Genomic DNA, 15,407 nt, shown 5'->3' with positions numbered 1-15,407 from the left:
TTTAGTAGAGATGGGGTTTTGCCATATTGGCCAGGCTGGTCTCAAACTCCTGAACTCAAGTGAACTCCTAACCTCAAGTGATCCGCCTGCCTCAGCCTCCCAAAGTGCTGGGATTACAGGCGTGAACCACCACGCCTGGCCCCATTTTAGCCGTACTTTTATCCAACCACCTACCTATTTGAGAAATAAATAAAGATTGTACGTCTTTTTAATTTTACAAGCAAATAATTTGATGAGTTTGTGGTTATTCCTTAATCTAAAATTATGACTAAAGATAATGTGTTATCTATCACCAAAAAGACAAACATAAATTAACAAGGTCAAGATCAACCCTGTTAATAAAGCCACTGGATAAGTAATGAGATTTAACATCACACATATCTTTATTGCTATGCTCTGAAAACATCTCACTAATGAAGCACTGTTAAATTGCTTTGTTTTGAGTCACTTGTAATAATTTATTTTCCTTCCTGCTGCTAAAAAGAGAATGGAACTTTTGACTCAGTAAAAGCTATGTGAAATCTTATAAGGATTGGAGAACCATTTCTGCATGTGAACTCTGAGTTTCTCTCAATAATTATTGAAATACTGGTTATTAAAATGGTCTGTAGGAGATTTGAATCATATACAACAAAAGCCTTATTCATCTCTACCTATGATATTTCATATTTGAATACTATTCTTAGTAAAGTTTTAGATGGTTTGTATGGCTAGTCTTGGTGGAAACAACACTTATTTATCACCTAAGTAAATTTGCAGGCAGAACATAGTTAAAGATTAAATATGATTAGGATATCTAAACATGATACTAAGATCAATTAGAGAAAATTAATCCAGACTTCTTGGAAAGCTTGTAACCTTTTCATTTGGGACACATGTGTTTCCTTTGATTTTTAAAATCCTGGCCCGGTGCAGTGGCTCATGCCTTAATCTCAGCGCTATGGGGAGGCCAAGGTGGGCAGATCACTTGAGGCCAGGAGTTTGAGACTAGCCTGGCCAACATGGTGAAACCCCATCTCTACTAAAAATATTTTTTAAAAAAATTAGCTGAGTGTGGTGGCAGGCGCTTGTAATCCAGCTACTCGGGAGGCTGAGGCAGGAGAATCGCTTGAACCCGGGAGGCACAGGTTGCATTGAGCCAAGATCACACCACTACACTCCAGCCTGGCGACAGAGCAAGACTCAGTCTCAAAAAAACAAAACAACAAGAAAACCACAAAACTTTCAGAATTCTGAAAACATTGACCTGGGTTATCTGGGATAAAATCAAAACAACTGTGAAGCTCTACTGACCTAAGCCCATGAAAAATTTGCCAGACTAGTATCATTTTTGTCCAATTGTATATGTTATTTCAAAAAAAAATCCTTTAAACTTCTGTCTTTCTGTTTGAGAAAGCAGCATTGGTGCATGCTCATTTTGATAGGATTCCACGTACACTTTCTTCCTCACCGACATTTTCTACTGTTTTTATAAAGTAGATAACACTGACTTTTCTACTGATTTTTATAAATTTGATTTACTTATATTTTATCCAATGATTGGGTTTAGTACTTATTTTAATTTTTGCTTTTTTAATATATATATATTTGAGGGCAATAAAGTACAGTTACTTGATGTCAACCTTTGAGAACCACAGACAAGATTTATTACAACATCCTTTTAGGCCAGTGAATGATCACAGCTTGTAAAAAGTAGAAACTTGGGCTTTTCTGATTATCAGTTGTATTTTTCAAGGGTGTTTGTTTTATAAGAATTAGGGCGATGGCTACAATATGAGCTGCTATAAGAGAAGGAGGAGAGTTGATGGAGCTGATTTACTCTAAACTGAATAATTAGTTCTTGGCTAATATACTTTAAAATTAACCTTATTGAGAGGTGTGGTTGTGTGTGGGTGTGGGTGTTCAGAAACAGGGTCTCACTCTGTCACCCAGACTGGAGTGCAGTGGCATCATCATAGCTCACTGTAACCACGAACCTCCTGGAATCAAGCTATCCTCCTGCCTGAGACTTCCAAAGTGCTGGAATTACAAGCATGACCCATTGTGCCTAGCTGAGGTGTAAATTTATCTACAATAAAATGCACCCATTTTAAGGGTACACTTTCTTGAGTTTTTACAATTGCATATGCCTGATTAACCACTATCACCATTAAGATATAGAACATATTGGCCAGGCATGGTGGCTCACGCCCGTAATCCCAACACTTTGGGAGGCTGAGGCAGGCGGATCACAAGGTCAGGAGTTTGAAACCAGCTTGGCCAACATGGTGAAACCCCGTCTCTACTAAAAATGCAAAAATTAGCAGGGCGTGGTGGCGCGTGGCTGTAATCCCAGCTACTTGGGAGCCTGAGGCAGGGGAATCGTTGGAACCCAGGAGGCGGAGGTTGCAGTAAGCTTCGATCACACACAGCACTCCAGCCTAGGCGACAGAGCAAGACTCTGTCTCAAAAAAAGAAAGATATAGAACAAATCTATCCTACAAATCCTTGGGGCCCTTTTGTGGTCATCGGTAATATATTTCTTCATATCGTGAGACCTTATCTATCCATGTTACTTCACATGACACTCTTTTTTTTTTTTTTTTTTGAGATGGAGTTTTGCTCTTGTTGCCCAGGCTAGAGTGCAATGGCACGATCTTAGCTCACTGCAGCCTCTCCCTCCCAGGTTCAAGCGATTCTCCTGCGTCAGCCTCCCGGGTAGCTGGGACTACAGGCGCCCGCCACCAAGCCCAGCTAATTTTTGTATTTTTAGTAGAGACGGAGCTTCGCCATGTTGGCCAGGCTGGTCTCCAACTCCCCACCTCAGGTGATCCGCCCACCTCGGCCTCCCAAAGTGCTGGTATTATAGGCATGAGCCACCGCACCCAGCCTTTCACGTGACACTCTTACTCCCTCACCTCACTTCCATTGGTCACAAAATTTAAAGGGAAGCAAAATTATTTGATGACTAGACCTGCTGGTTATGTAATTATAATCATATAGGATAAACAATTATCTTTATGCACTTTGAGTTTACAGTGTAGTGGGAGAGGGGACAGACAGATCTGAGTCTAAAGGGCTGAATCAGATGCATCTCAGTAAGAAACTTTGGGGCTGGCTGATAACATCAGTTTGATTCTATTCATTGCATTGTCATTAATAAGCCAGAGCTAATTGGAGAAATAAAATTTGAGTCAAGCATGAGGAAGATTCCAATTAAATGGAAAGGTGTAGATTGGCTGTGTTACACCTCCAATGTATGGAAGCTCAGAGGAAAGGGAGAGAGAGAGAGAGGACCACAGGAATTTGTCTGGCTAGAGTAGATATAACAGAAGTACTCTGTGGTTGAGCTGCCTCCGGGTGCCTGTGGATGTTGTCCAGACTCAGCTTGACTTGCACGCAGCCCCCATACCAGCATCAGCTGTTCCTGAGGGCAGGGCCGGTACAGATGGTTGTGTCCTGCCCCACCCTCTTTCAAGTGGAGCCTCTCTGGCTGCTGCCTCTTCCTGGCTGTGCTCATCTCTGTGGTCCGTGTCCTCTGTTCCCTCCATTGCTACATTGCTACTTGCCTGCACAAATTTTCTCCTCGCTCTGCTTTTTTAACGGTCTCCCTTATGACTTACTGCTTCTTCTCCTCAGCCTTTGCAGCAAAAGCTTGACCTTTTATGGACGTTTCAAGCCTGTTCTTCAATTTATTACCATATATTTTTTTCTTTGTTTTTTGAGACGGAGTCTTTCTCTGTCATCTAGACTGGAGTGCACTGGCGCAATCTCAGCTCACTGCAACCTCCACCTCCTGGGTTCAAGTAGTTCTCTTGCCTCAGCCTCCCAAGTAGCTGGGATTACAGGCACACCCCACCACACCCATCTAATTTTTGTATTTTTAGTAGAGATGGGGTTTCACCATGTTGGCCAGCTTGGTCACCTGATCCACGCGCCTTGGCCTCCTGAAGTGCTGGGATTACAGGCATGAACCACCACACCCAGCCTATTAACCATATTTTCAGTGCACCTAAAATACCATCAATTATAAGACACATTGGTATGTAGGTGCCACACAAAAGAAAAACCACTGCCAGTTGAACTATTAAACCTTGATTGTCAAGTGTATCCCAATTCTGAAATTTTAAGATGTGGAAAATAGACAATGTTGCCAACCAAACACTAAGCACCCTAGAATACAGAGGAACACAGGGCTTAGGTGAGAATAAGAGAAGAATTTGAAACTAGAGGTAAGACGCCTAGTGTGCGCTGTAGTCTATGTAGTTGCTGGAGGTGGACATCGTATTTGGCTGGAGGATCCTAGAAGCCCATGCAAACAGGAAAATAACTGTTATACAATTGTATATAAGAAGAAAACAAGCTAGTTGCTCAAAAAGAACATAGCTATTCTATTTACTAAGCCCTGGGTGAAGGATCTTTCTGTCCTTTTAGTGTTATTTAGAGAACAATATCTTCAATAACATCTCTACCATAAATACAGTCACTGGGCTGTTTTGTTTAATGTCAAATTTATGGTAGTCAGTTGGTAAAATATTAAAAGTGCAATTTGACTCTACATTGTCCAGCCTAATTCGGGGAGAATATAAAGGGCTTACAATATGCTTGGTGCTTGTTGGGCCAATTTGGGGGTGGTTTCAGGTCCCTTTCATGCTGGGACATGATTTATTGCCTATCTTAATAACTTATTTATTATCCCACATCAGTTGCTACCTTCCACCTTTGGAATCCCAGCTCCTTTCCAGGTCCCCTTACCAGCCCACACTAGTGAAGTCCACCTCCTTGCCAAGTCCAGATCTCATTAAGCTGCACATCCCAGTTTCCACTTCCGTATTTTCTCCAGTTTGAAGTGCTCTTTTAGCCTCCTCTCTGCAAACTCACATTCATTGGTCCTTTTGGATGTTTCAGCATACATGTTCCTTTAAGAATCTTTCTCTGACCCTTGGCTTAACATTAAGCCCCTGTAATATTATGTAGATAATTTTAACCATATTTTTATGTACTTGTTAATCTGCTGTTTAATACTTTTTTGAACTGAAAGATGCTACGCTTCTTGAAAGGAGGCTTAGTTTCTCCTACTGTGGATCTTGAAAGGGGTCTAGTGCAGTGTTCGGTACTCAATTCATGCTCACAAACAATGAAAGAATGAATGATACGTTATACTGTGAATTCACTCCTTGATGATGAAGTCAGTAGGGGCTTCTTCCCAGCTCATTTCACTTTTACTTTGCTGTTTCTCCTGCACTACTATATGATAGACACCACAATTCTTTACATTCCTTTATTCTGCTGGGAATATACCTCTGAGGAATGACATATAAAAATATTTCTGAAACATTTAAAACCCATGGTCCCTTTGGATCAACTTAAAAATCTCACCTCCTCCTGAGAGATGATGCTCTCGATATATCCCCTGGGTAAAGGAAGGAGCTGCCCTGTACCCCCACCCCAACTATAACTGATAGAAGAGGATCCCTCTTTGGGTAATAGTATTGAAGGTTATTACCCCAAAATGGTCACTGATTTGTTAGCCAGGCTGATCACAGTCATAAATGCATAGTTAATACATAGAAAGAAATACCTATTTGTGGGAAGAGTTTGCTTAGCAAAAACATCTTGGTTTTAAAGTTTAGCAGTGTTATTTTCAGTTATAATTCATTTGTTAAGTTTAGTCAACAAACATTGGTGCCCAGAGGCTGGTCCATTAGTGTTTCTAGTTGAAGCAAAATCCAAAATTATTTTTTATACTCGCTCTCTTTTTGCTACTCTCAAAGAATGTTTACTTTTTTTTAGTTACTAAAGAGTGATTTTCCGTTTGACTCATAACCTTTTTTTATGATTTTACCTTGTTGGCAGATTTTTAACTCCTAAAATTTCTCCATGGGTTGAGGAATCACAAATGCCATTCAAAATGAATGCATGATAAACCTTTTTCTAGCCACCATTTGGGGAGGACATGTTAATTGGTGAGAACTGAGAGTTTTGTTTTGTGTTTTTTTTTTTTTTTGAGGTGGAGTTTTACTCTTGTTGCCCAGGCTTGAGTGGAATGGCGCGATCTCGGCTCACCACAACCTCCGCCTCCCGGGTTCAAGTGATTCTCCTGCCTCAGCTCCCAAGTAGCTGGGATTACAGGCATGCGCCACCACACCAGGCTAATTTTGTATTTTTAGGAAAGACGGGGTTTCTCCATGTTGGTCAGTCTGGTCTCGAACTCCTGACTTCAGGTGATCCGCCGGCCTCGGCCTCCCAAAGTGGTGGGATTACGGGTGTGAGCCACTGCGCCCAGCCGAACTGATAGCTTTTAATTGAATAAGGAATGCTACCATTAGATGTCCCTGACTTTCATGTTTATTTTGGGTTAATGTGGAGGTTTAAGAAATATAATTGAAAATAATCAATTCTGCCTCAAGAGGAGTACTCTCTACTTGTTGATACAGAAGGTGTTGAGATCATTTTATTTTAGAGTTGTTTACACTGACTGCCTGTTTCTATCCAGTTTATTTTTCTAAGAATACATTCTTTCCTCTGCTGCTTTCCAACCCTTGACTCTTATGTGTTCCTACAGAGAAACATCTGGTGTTCCGAGAACTTTATTTTTGGTGGCAATGGAATATTTTATAAAACTCTTTTTTTGCGTTGCATCTCCCAAACATAATGTAGTGTAAGTAATAAAGAGTAATTTGCAAATGTATTTAAAATACATGGCTTTGTATGGGCATGGCTATTTTTCATGCAGTCTCTATAACATAGATGAGGCTGTCTCTAGAAGCTCTTATGAAGCTTCAGGCATGATGTCAGTTTTGCTTGTCATTGTATACCTAGCACGGAGTAAACATTGAATGAATGATAAGATGTGTGTAGCTCCTTAAACAGTGACTTGTATATGACTCACAGTACTTTTTTTATTTAGAGATAAATGACACAGCCTGGGCAAGATAGTGAGACCCCATCTCTACAAAATATAAATTAAAAAAAAATTAGCCTGACATGGTGACTACTTGGGAGGCTACTTGGGAGCTACCTGGGAGGCTGAGGCGGGAGGATTGCTTGAGCCTGGGAGATAGAGGTGGCAGTGAGCTATGATTGCACTACTGCACTCTAGCCTGGGCACAGAGTGAGACCCTGTCTCAAAAAAAGAAAAGAAAAGAAAAGAAAAAGACACAAATGTTAGCATTGTCAACATGGTTTTATAATTGGATTTTTATGTATTGAATAAGATAAGTAGTAGATGAAAATCAGTTTTGCATTTGGATGAATACAACACCTTGACAATGGATTAGATGGAATAAATGGAATTAAAGTATAAGAATAAATCATATAATTGAAATATCACATTGTATATTCAAGGTGAAGATGAAGAAATGGAATAAAACTGTCAAATTTGAAACATGAGGATAGTTGATAAAAGAAGTAAACTGCTGTTCAAATACATGTTGTCTTTGCGTGTCACAATTCAAATAACAGCTGTACTACATCTATAGAGAATAGTTTTTACTATATATAGCTTCTAAACGAATGTTATAAGCCACAGACTGTGTATTTGCCTATTTATAGATATTTTACTTAGCAATTTCAGTTACTCAGAAGTTTGATGTATCTAACTAGATATAGTCAGATGTGTGCTGTCCAGAACACCATATGCAAATATAAGTATTCTTAAAAAGCAATTGGGAGGAACATTACTGCTGAGAGGAATGGACAGCCAGAGAATATTTTTTAGGGAAGAATTTTTACAAACCCCTTCAGTATCTTTTGAGGAATTTAGGTTGATTTGATGATCATCTAGAGATAGTAGATGAAATTAATGCCACCAAAGACAAATTGCAATTGATTAGAATGGCTGGTGAGTAAATCCCTCCTTGTGCCTGAGGTATAATTGTGAGTGGCAGCTTAGCAGCTTGTAGAGGCAGGTGTCTATTATATGAGAAGCTTTTTATTTCTGTGTCGGGTTATCAGACTGAAGCTGCTTCAAAAGCAGGGTTTGGTGAGAGCTTTTAGAGACATTTCACCATTGAAAATGTTTTCTGTGACTGTTTCCTAGAGGAAGGCTGGTCTAAACCTCAGGCTGTTCTTTTAAAGTGTTTTGAAAAAGTATGTGAAGTCATTGTCATGTTAAGCTTTATGATAATGTGAAGAGGAAAAACACCAAACAACTCTATCTGGCCATGAAACACATCATGTCTTTAAATATTGTGATAAGGCTGTGTTTTGCAGAAAACTCAAATTGTGTTTTCCCTCTGCTCTCACGCCACAACAAGCAACACAGAAGACTTCTGTGGCCAAATGTCTTGGGGTTTTCCCCCACCAACAAGCAGTGAACACCAGCTGGGTGTCCTCTGATTCAGTTCTGACAGTGTCTACTCAGAGATAGTGTCAGATCCCACGGGTTGAGGGCTCAGTCCCACAAGACTGCCCCCCTGTTTTAAACATCGGTCACAAGTCTGGGCTTCTGGAACTTCTGACCTACCAGCTTCAAGTTGGGATTTCCAGGACCCCTTCTTTGGGTTTGATTAATTTGCTGGAGAGGCTCACAGAACTCAGGGGAGCACTTATATTTACCAGTTGATTATGAAGGTTATCTTAGAGGATACAAATAAACAGCCAGATGAAGAGATACATAGGGCGAGGTCTGCAAGGGTCCCTAGCGCAGGAGCTTGTGTCCCTGTGGAGATGGGGTACACCACCCTCCCAGCATGTGAACGAGTTCTTTTTCACTGTGCTGTCTGCTGCCTCCATGTGCTCAGTGATCTGGAAGCTCTCCAAACTTGTGCTTGAGGGTTTTTATGGAGGTCTTGTTATATAGACATGATTGAATATGGATGGCATAAAAAAGTGGGGCCTGGTGCGATGGCTCACGCTTGTAATCCCTGCACTTTCGGAGGCCAAGGCGGGCAGATCACTTGAGGTCAGGAGTTCGAGACCAGCCTGGCCAACATGGTGAAACCCTGTCTCTACTAAAAACACAAGAAATTAGCCAGGCATGGTGGTGGGTACCTGCAATCCCAGCTACTTGGGAGGCTGAGGCAGGAGAATCACTTGAACCTGGGAAGCAAGGTTGCAGCGAGCCGAGATTGTACCACTGCACTCCAGCCTAGGCTACAGAGTGAGACTCCGTCTAAAAAAAAAATGTGATTGGACAGAAAGGTTGTGATCTCATACTAGTAGACTGAGTGGGGAAACTCAGCAAGGCCTGTCTGTGTCAGTTCCTTCTTGGCCTCTCTATGCAGCATTTCTTCCTCCAGAGTATAGAGCAGGACCCTCTCTGGAATGAGGATTTTTTTTTGACCCACAGCCAGATTAGAGGACAGGAGAAGGTCAGCGAGAGAGAATCTATTCCCTGAGGCCTCCTCCTGAGACCTAAAGCACCCCAACATTATAGCAAAGGACTGTAACAAGGGGTATGGGAGTTATAAGCCAGGAACCATGGACAAAAACCAATATATGTCTATCACCATAATATCACAGCCTAACACTACCTTTGCTGCTTAGGCATAACTTGCCTCCCTACCTAGATAGTAAATCTCTTGCATATTGGGTTTGTTTCCATCTTGGTTGCTTTTGCAGTGCTAAGCACAAAGTACATGATGGACAAGACTGCTAATCAGGGAGGACCACAAACAGGTGGCACTTGGCTGCATGGTTGATGGTCTTTGAAAAAGTGTGCACATGCTGGATTTTTCTGGACCTTCTTTGTAATGGACCTATTGTTGAGTCTAATAACAGAGCAGTAGTTAAAGGCACAGACTCTGGAGCCAGATTGAAAGTAAATCCTAGCCTTTTCACTTATTACTGTGTGATCCTGGATGAGTTACCTGTCCTCTCCATGCCTCAACTTCCTCATTTGTAAATGAGGATGATAATACCTGCATCTTACGGATGTAAGGTTAAATGAGCTACCACTTGATGAGTCCTTAGAACGGAGCCTGGCACTGTGAACCTAAGTCCGTTGCTTTGCTTGCTGTTCACACTCAAAATGCTTGACTGTAGATTTAAAGCAATGTTAATAGACTTTTAAAAAGTTGTGCTTATGATCTGGAAAATATGGCAGTCTTTTCAGGAAAACCTGTATACAAGAATAACAGTCACTATTAGTGGCATCATCTTTAAATATAAAAGACAGTGGTTGATGGGATGCATAAATTTGCATGTATTTAGGCAAAAATGTAGATGTGTGAACACAAATTGGCATGAATTACCTGTAGAGGTTAATGCATGGAAACAAACTACACTGAATTGGTGCAGCCTTATCCTGAGACTCTGAAAGGAGTCACAGAAAATAGGAAATTGCCATCTTAAAGACTTAGCATACAGTTTCTTTGCTTTAGTAAACCATGACTTTGTCTTCAATATTATCTTATCCAAACAACCAAATCATTAAGATTAGTTGCCCTGCTGTTCTTAAATAAGACAAATTTAAACCCAGAAATGGCTACTTTTTGTATTACATCCAATATAGTGAATGCACATTGTCTTATGGGCACAAGAAAATCACTTCTTCAAATATATTTGTGGAAATTATAGGGAAGATTTTACTTATTGTATAGGTAATTTGTTTCGTCAGATATCCAGATTGGTGTGAAGCAGCAAAAGTCTACATGAAACTTTGCCCTATCAGTTACTCAAGTGAGCACTTCATGAATGAAAGAAGGCAGAGTGGGTGTTGAATTGGTAGAATAGAGTTTGTTATTGTTATATTTAAATCAAAACAGGTAGAAACCCAGGTTCTTGGTTCTAGTTCTGGCTTCGCTACTAATAGAAGGATCTGGAGTAACTTTAACACCTGTGGAAACTAGTGTCCGTTTGTACATCAAGTAGATTAGACCAGATCAATTCTCATATTCAGTGATTCTGAATGTAAAGACATGTATAGTAATACTTGTGGGCCAGGTGCCGTGGCTCACATCTGTAATCTCAGCACTTTGGGAGGTGGAGGCAGGAGGATCGCTTGAGCCCATGAATTCAAGACCAACCTGGGCACCAGCATTTTTTGTAGAGCGATATTCCATCTCTACAAAAAAAGTTTTTTTAAATGAGCCTGGTGTGGTGGCATACACCTGTAATGCCAGTGCTTTAGGAGGCCAAGGTGGAAGGGTTACTTGAGGCCAGGAGTTTGAGACCAGCTTGGACAACATAGCAAGACCCCGTCTCTTAAAAAAATTTTTTTCTTAATTAGCCAGGTGTGATGCTGTGTGCCTGTGGTCCCAGCTACTCAGGAGGCTAAGGAGGGAGGATCCCTTGAGCCCATGAGTTTGAGGCTACAGTGAGCTGTGGTCGCAACACTGCACTCCAGCCTGGTCAAGAAGAGTGAGATCCTGTCTCTAACAACAATATAAACAATAACAAAAAATCCTTGTAAAAATGCATGTAATAGACAATTTAGTTTTGGGTTGTGAAAATGTCTTATAAAGGAAGATATAATATTGAAAAGAATGTAAAATCAGGTTATTAATGTGAAAACTAAGAAAAATTTTTCCAGAGAAGCCTAATATTATATTTTAAATTATGCTGTGTATTATACTTAAAATGTAACACTGGTAGCTTATTTAGTCAGCTGCTATTTATTGAGCAGCTAGTCTAAGGGATGAGGGAATTTGTGAAAACCTTCAATCACCTCCTTGAGCTATATGAGTTTATTAGATGTTAGAAAAATGCTGATCTGATTGTTTTGTTTTTTTTTTGAGATGGAGTCTCGCTCTGTCGCCCAGGCTGGAGTGCAGTGGCGCCACCTTGGCTTATTGCAAGCAAGCCCGCCTCCCGGGTTCACGCCGTTCTCCTGCCTCAGCCTCCCGAGTAGCTGGGACTACAGGTGCCCGCCACCACGCCTGGCTAATTTTTTTGGTATTTTTAGTAGGGACAGGGTTTCACCGTGATAGCCAGGATGGTCTCCATCTCCTGACCTCATGATCTGCCTGCCTCGGCCTCCCAAAGTGCTGGGATTACAGGTGTGAGCCACCGCACCCAACCGATCAGATTGTTTTAAATCCGTTTCCAAGAAAAAAAAATTTTTTTTGAGGAATGTGAGCAAAATTTTTTATTTGTTCATTTCTTGCATTTGAAGTACTCTTCAGTGACATCCTTGACCTGAGATTCTTTGCCATAGTCCTACAGCACAACTGCACAATTGCAACCAGCCACTTTATGGGGTTTTTCCTTTGTCAGTTTTACAGAAGCCTACCTATTCCCCTAGTCTCCTGTCGTCATCAGCCTTAATTAGGTTGATTTGGTATTCAGCACAAAGGGCCTGCACCAACTTGATATACACAGGCTCATCGTAGTTGGGTGCAAACACACAAAGATGGGCTCGGTGCTTGTCTAAAGTTGCCAGCTTTGTGAATTCCACGTGCTTGGCCATCCTCATGTAAAGCAGTATTAACATCCATGACACCAGCAGCAGCAGTGCCTTCTTCGGCCATGCCGGTGGTTTACTGGTGATAGGGAATCTTCAGTGCACCCAAGCCTCCGCCTCTGAACTTGGTGGAGGCAGAGAAAGAACCCAAGGAATTTTTGTAATTTCCATTACATGACATCTGGGGCTTTAAAGATTTTTTTTTCCCCTGCTTTTCTTCCTGGTTAAGAGAGGAGAAATAATAAAAAATCTCCTTTCTTCCCTTTTACTGTCTAAGAGTAATCATTCCTAAAAGTTTGGAGTGTATTCTTTGAGAAAGAGAGAATATGGGTGTGTGTTCAGGTACCCGTGTATATGTATGTATGCATATGTTTTGCATAAATAATATCATCTATATGAACTGTTCTCTAACCTGCTTTTTTAACTTAACAGAATAATGCCTTCCTTTCCATGTTAATATATGGGTGTCTACTTCATTCTTTTTAATTCCTATATTATATTATATGGATGAATGATAATTTCTTTGCTTAATCCCCTAATGATGGACATTTAGACTGTTTCCAATTTTTCACTGTAAACAGTGCTCCAGAAAGCATCATTAATATATTCCTGTTATATCCCTGTTAACCATCTCTCCCCTCCGGTCCTCTCTTCTTCTCCTCTTCCTCTCTTCCCCTCTTCGCTTCGCTTCTCTTTTTTTTTTTGGAGACAGAGTCTTGCTCTGTCGCCCAGGCTGGAGTGCAGTGGCGCTCTCTCGGCTCACTGCAAGCTCTGCCTCCCAGGTTCGCGCCACTCTCCTGCCTCAGCCTCCTGAGTAGCTGGGGCTACAGGCGCCCACCACCACACCTGGCTAATTTTTTGTATTTTTAGTAGAGACGGTGTTTCACCGTGTTAGCCAGGATGGTCTCAATCTCCTGACCTCGTGATCTGCCTGCCTCAGCCTCCCAAAGTGCTGGGATTACAGGCATGAGCCACCACGCCCGGCTTTTCTTTTCTTACAGAGTCTCTCCCTGTCACCCAGACTGGAGTGCAGTGAGTGGTGTGGTCATAGCTCACTGTAGCCTCAAACTCCTGGGCTCAAGGGATCCTCCGACCTCAGCCTCCTGAGTAGCTAAGACCACAGGTGCGAGCACACTACTAAGCCTTGCTAATTTTTAAATTTTTTGTAGAGGCAGAATCTTGCCATGTTGCCCAGCCTGGTCTCAAACTCCTGGCCTCAAGCGATCCCCCAACCCCAGCCACCCGCAGTGTTGGGTTTACAGGCATGAGCCACCACACCTGGCCAATTATTTTCTTAATATAAATTATATTTTCTTTTTTTTTTTTTTTTTTTTGAGACGGAGTCTCGCTCTGTCACCCAGGCTGGAGTGCAGTGGCGCTATCTCGGCTCACGGCAAGCTCTGCCTCCCGGGTTCATGCCATCTTCCTGCCTCAGCCTCCCGAGTAGCTGGGACTACAGAAGCCTGCCACCACGCCCGGCTAATTTTTTTGTATTTTTAGTAGAGACGGGGTTTCACCATGTTAACCAGCATGGTCTCCATCTCCTGACCTCATGATCTGCCCACCTCGGCCTCCCAAAGTGCTGAGATTACAGGCGTGAGCCACCACGCCGGGCAAATTATAGTTTCTTAATATAAATTAGGAAAAGACTATGAGCATTTAAATTGTAAATATAAATTGCCAAATTGCTTCTACAAAAATTGTAAATAAAGGTATTTTTTGGAAGGCTACAAAAAATTCTTTTAAGAAAAAAGATTTTTGTAATGAGGCACCAAATGTCCATCAACTGATGAAGAATATGTGATATATTCATACAGTGGAATTTATAAAATGGATTAAAGTGGTGACATGCCATATATAACATTGATGAACTTTTTGTAAACATAACATTAAGTGAAATAAGCAGTCATAAAGAACCATGTATTGTATGATTCCATTGATGTGAAATGTCCAGAGCAGACATATTCGTGGAGACGGAAAGTGGATTGATGGTTGCCTAGGCTTGGGGGAATTGGGGGAAATGGAGAGTGACTGCCGATGGATATGGCATTTTTTGAGGGGGGTATTGAGAATGTTCTGCAGTTGTGGTGATAGCCACATAACTCTGTGAATATGCTAAAAATCACTGAATTGGACACTTTTAGTGGGTAAATTGTATGGTATATAAATTATATCTTAAAGCTGTTTTTTTTAAAAAAATTGAGGCTGGTCACAGTGTCTCACATCTCTAATTCCAGCACTTTGGGAGGCCAAGGCAAGAGGATCACTTGAGCCGAGGATTTCAAGACCAGCCTTTGCAACATGGCAAAACCCCATCTCTACAAAAAATTTGTTTAAAATTAGCTGGACGTGGTGGTGCATACCTGTGGTCCCAGCTACTCAGGAGACTGAGGCAGGAGGCTCCAGTGAGCTGTTTGAGCCACTGCACGCCAGCCTGGGTGACAGAGCCAGACCCTGTCTTCAAAAAAATAAAAAATTAAAGTGGCGTGAGGTGAATTGCATCAGACCCCACATATGAATAAATGGATGGTTGGCAAAGTGTTATATAATAAGTACAATTCCTTAGGTGTCCTTAGGTGTACTACTAAAGTGGGTTTGTGATAGCCCATATATTTAGTCATTTATGTTCAATAGTGTTATATTCATTTGAGAAATTATTTTAAGAAATTTAAAATTAAGAAAGTTTTAAAAGTCCTTTAGTAATTAGAGATTTTTCTGGGTGGGTGGATACAGTTGTTTCTAATTATCCCACACATTTAGTCATTTATGTTCAATAGTGTTGTATTTTTTGAGAAATTATTTTAAGAAATGCAAAATTAAGAAAGATTTAAAAGTCCTTTAGTAATCAGAGATTTTTCTAGTTGTGTGGATAAGGGTTATTTCTAAGTATCTTTTGAGTATTTTTTGTCATATATTTCTTTTTTAGGCATGATTAAAAGTGTATTTGAGGACTCTTAGACACATAAAGTTGAATTCCTCAGATTGAGAGATAGTTATTGCTTTTTAATTTTGTTAAGATGCTCAGCTGTTGGATAAATAATGCTTTTGTTAAAATCCTGTGGGGCATTCATCCAACAAATGG

General features: G+C 40.9%; 1 protein-coding gene and 1 pseudogene across 9 annotated transcripts in view; one reads left to right on the top strand and one right to left on the bottom strand.

Moving 5' to 3' along the window:
• Positions 1–15,407, top strand: part of KIF13A (kinesin family member 13A) — a 243,532-nt gene that overhangs the window by 21,414 nt on the left and 206,711 nt on the right. The window lies entirely within an intron of this gene.
• On the bottom strand, positions 11,160–14,556 carry LOC134730488 (small ribosomal subunit protein eS12-like; annotated as a pseudogene).

The sequence above is a fragment of the Pan paniscus genome, chromosome 5 (genome assembly GCF_029289425.2).
Source record: "Pan paniscus chromosome 5, NHGRI_mPanPan1-v2.0_pri, whole genome shotgun sequence".
NCBI classification, from domain to species: domain Eukaryota; kingdom Metazoa; phylum Chordata; class Mammalia; order Primates; family Hominidae; genus Pan; species Pan paniscus.
The sequence above is the reverse complement of the archived record's forward strand: the minus strand, read 5'-3'. Positions and strand labels throughout refer to the sequence as shown.